Source organism: Pteropus alecto, unplaced genomic scaffold (assembly GCF_000325575.1).
Source record: "Pteropus alecto unplaced genomic scaffold, ASM32557v1 scaffold287, whole genome shotgun sequence".
NCBI lineage: Eukaryota > Metazoa > Chordata > Mammalia > Chiroptera > Pteropodidae > Pteropus > Pteropus alecto.
In genome coordinates this window covers 876,327-879,890 of record NW_006439718.1, presented here as the reverse complement: position 1 = coordinate 879,890, position 3,564 = coordinate 876,327, and the positions used below count along the sequence as shown (strand labels likewise).

The 3,564-nt window shown below is 52.2% G+C and overlaps 1 protein-coding gene across 3 annotated transcripts in view; it reads left to right on the top strand.

Annotated features, from left to right (window-relative positions):
• The window catches only part of ARHGAP22 (Rho GTPase activating protein 22), a 153,360-nt gene that overhangs the window by 81,694 nt on the left and 68,102 nt on the right, over window positions 1–3,564 (top strand). The gene's annotated exons all lie outside the window — the stretch shown is intronic.

Here is a 3,564-nt window from a genome sequence, read left to right as displayed (position 1 = left end):
TGCTGTATTCTTACATTAAAGTAAGCTAGAGAAAAGAACATGTTATTAAGAAAAGCATAAAGAAAACACATTTACAGTACTGTATGGATTCTTGAAAAAATCCATGTATAAGTGGACCCATGCAATTGTATGTATCTCAACTCATGTAATCCTCACAATTTAATGAAGCAGTTCAATTACTCTCTCGGTTTTAGAGATGTGGAAACAGAGCACAAAGTGTTTAAATAACTTGATACTACCAAACCTTTAATTTATGGTAAAGGACATCTAAAACGGTGTTGTTTCTCTCACTTTTCAGGTGAAGAAACAGCCTCAGACAGGAAGTGACTTACCCTAGGTCACATTGTCCATATGTAGCCCAGCCAGGTTTGGAGGTAGTCTGGGCACTCTATTTTTCGGCTACTGCAGAGTTGTAAAGTGAACTGGGAAAATGAGAGAAATCATCCATGAAGTCAAAGGATGGGGGAGGGGAGGCACCGCCGTTGCACAGCGAGGGCACCTTTCTTTGCGATCTCTGCGGAGAGATCCGGTTAGTGTCTCTCCTACCACTTGGTTGGCTCCCCAGGGGCAGAGGGCGCAGAGACCGCACCGTCTCGCACAGCGCCCCCTGGCAGTCCCTCACGAGCGCACAGCTCGACGCCCCCGGGGTAGCCCGCCGCGGGGAGGGCGCCCGCGAGGGCAGGGAGCCGCGCGGGGCCGCCCCGGCGCGCGGAGATAAAAGCGGACTGGCGGCGCGGCTGGCGCGATCTGCGCTTTCTCTTGTTGATTAGCACGGTCTGCCGGGAGCAGAGATGCCCGCGGCCCGGGGCCGGGACAGAGCGTGAGGGAGAGGGAAGCCGGGACGGCGGCTCCGCACTCAGTCCCGCGCCCCGCTGGGCATTGCCCGCGGCAGGACCTCCGCCGCGCCGCCCGGGGATACCCGCTGCAGGAGGCGGGGGTGCCAGCAGCAGGCGGTGCAGCTGCCATGGGGCTGTGCTGCTGCAAGGACTGGAGGGGACACCTGCGAGCTCCCAAAGGTAACTCTCGGGTGCGTATGTGTGCGTTGGGCTCGGGACCTCTACGCTACCGTGCGGGGCGGCTCGTGCCGCCCGCTCCCTCCAGCTGCGGCTGGGAGCTGCCAGCCCTTCCTTGGGGACTTCTATACCAGTTTTCCTGGGCCGCCCGACACCTGCCTCAGCCTTGGAAAAGGCTCAGTTGGAGTTTCTGAACTTTGGAGTGCGCATCCAGGGGTTCTTCTTGCTCCCGGGTCCGGGTGCCGGCTGGGGCTCGGAGCCCAGCCCAGGGCGGGAGAGGAGCGGATTGTGGGCGCCGGCTGCAGGTCCGCCAAGTTCACGGCTGGGGCGGAGGGGTCCCCAACGCCCCGCCCTGCCCCGCCCGCAGGTCCTCTGCAGAGGTAGCCGGACCAGCGCCCGGCACTGCCTGTGCGGCTCAACCACCCGGGAGCGGAGCCATTCATTCTCTCCCACCTCTGTCACAAACTTGGCCCCTGACCCAAACAGGGGCCCTGACTCAGAGTTTTCCAAAAGTCGCAGCGGAACCTGCGAGGGGAGCTGCTTGTGAAATGTAGCGGCTGGGAGAGGGCTCCAAGCCGAGAAACAACATAGAACTTTGGTGGCCGCCTGAGGTCCGACTTCCTCAGGCAGTGGCCCTAACGAGTTAACCCTTAACTGAAACAATCCCTGTTGATTTTCGGAAACATAGCAGGGCATCCCTATACTGCAGCGCTTCCCAAACTCGCCTGACCCTAAAACTCACCTGCCCCCTGGCCCTTGTTAAACATTCAAATCTCTGGCCCCACCCTGACTGGACAGGCTCTGGCGAAGGGCCGGTGTAGCTGTGTGTTTAAGGACTTCCCCAATTAACTTCTGTGACCAGGTGAGTTGGGAAATCATGCCTGTTAACCAAAAGGTCAGGCTTTACCAGAATGAGTGCCAGGTCCTTGTTCAAAGTATATTTTGGATATAGATAAATAAAAGGTATGAATATGTCAAGCAGCTTGAAGGGCTCTTGTCCAGGTGATAATAATGCTACCACAAATGTACAGGTTTGTTTCACAAAGGGTTTGAGGTGGCTTACAACATGTAAAATAAATATAAAAAACTAAAGAGGACCCTACATTTAAACAGGACACGTGGAGCAGAGAGAATAAAGCCCGGTTAATCTGGCCATAAGAAAGATACTGTCTGTGGTTGAGCCTCTTTGCAGCCAAAACCAAATAAAAAATGTGAATAGTTTCATGGTTCTCATTGCCCCAGAGCAACAGTTTTCTTAGCATTTGATTTAAAAAAGAAAAAAGAATTGCATGTGGGGTTTCATGTTTGGAGGAGACTGAGAGCAGGCCTGTTTGGCTGTTCTGGTAGGGACTCAGAGATCAGGATCTTGCTGAATGCTGACTGAGGGCATGTCAGAGCCCAGAGCAGAGCAGGAAGGATTTCACTGGTGGGCTGGCAGGGCTGGAGCAGCTTTTGTCTTTCCTGACCCTTCCTCAGTAAACAAGGCAGTGGGTGGAGCCTGAGTCCCAGAAGCAAGGGTGGATTTGCAAGGCCTTGGTTAGGAAGAGTACATACTCAACTTGCAGCCCAGAAAGGAGCCAGGGGCTGTGGACATCAGTTTATACTGATCCAGGTGAAGAACAGGCCTGGTGTAGGAGTGTTTCCCACTTTGCCCCCACCCTCCCACCACCTCAAGGCACAGCTGGCCACAGCAGCCTGGGTACAGAGACCCAGCCTAACGGGCTCATGAGGTCCTGCAATCTGTATAAATTAGCAGAACTGGCCAAGTCTGGGACCTGGGATTAGAGGGGTTAGGGAGCACTGTGGTGATGCCAGAGTGTGCTTACCCTGTTCAGAGCTGGCGGCCAGCCACTGCTAGTCAGGAAGAATAGTCTATGGTTCAAGGAAGGCAGCTGTTTGGTTTATTTAATGTAAAATCTCCAAATGTTTAGATATTGCCTCATTTTACAGATTTGAGCTCATGGTGGCCAGTCTGGCTAGGCAGTAGACAGTTTGGACCATTGTTCAAAATTTGTTCTGCCATAAACAGGGGAAGGAGTTCCTTGGTCAAATAACCTTAGAAATGGTGAGTTATGAAAGTTGGAGTTTTTTGCTGCAGGACTTCTCAGAGCCTTTAAGAATTGATATCTTCAAGTCAGGTAAATTGTAGATACAGTCTCCAAACCTTTGCCCAGGGAGCCAGCTTTTCATAGAGCAGCTCATTTCTTGGGATGCATTTGGAAAAATGTAGCTTTAGACATTAACCTGTTCAGTTATCACAGCAGTGACACAATACGTCTGTTTCTAAGGGGCCTGTGTGTATGTGTGTTTTGTGTTTAGCAGTTACAAGCTATATAAGGAACGTCTGACTTTTCAGACTGGGAATGTGTATATGTGTTTCATTTAAGAAAAGATCAAAAGAGAGTCCACCAGTCATTGATATAGTTTAAATTTTCTCAAGGCAGTCTACTGCTATGCTACCCTGAACAAGCCCAATCCCATCTGATCTCAGAAGCTAAGCAGGGTTGGCCTGGTTAGTACTTGGATGGGAGACCACCTAGGAAGACCAGGT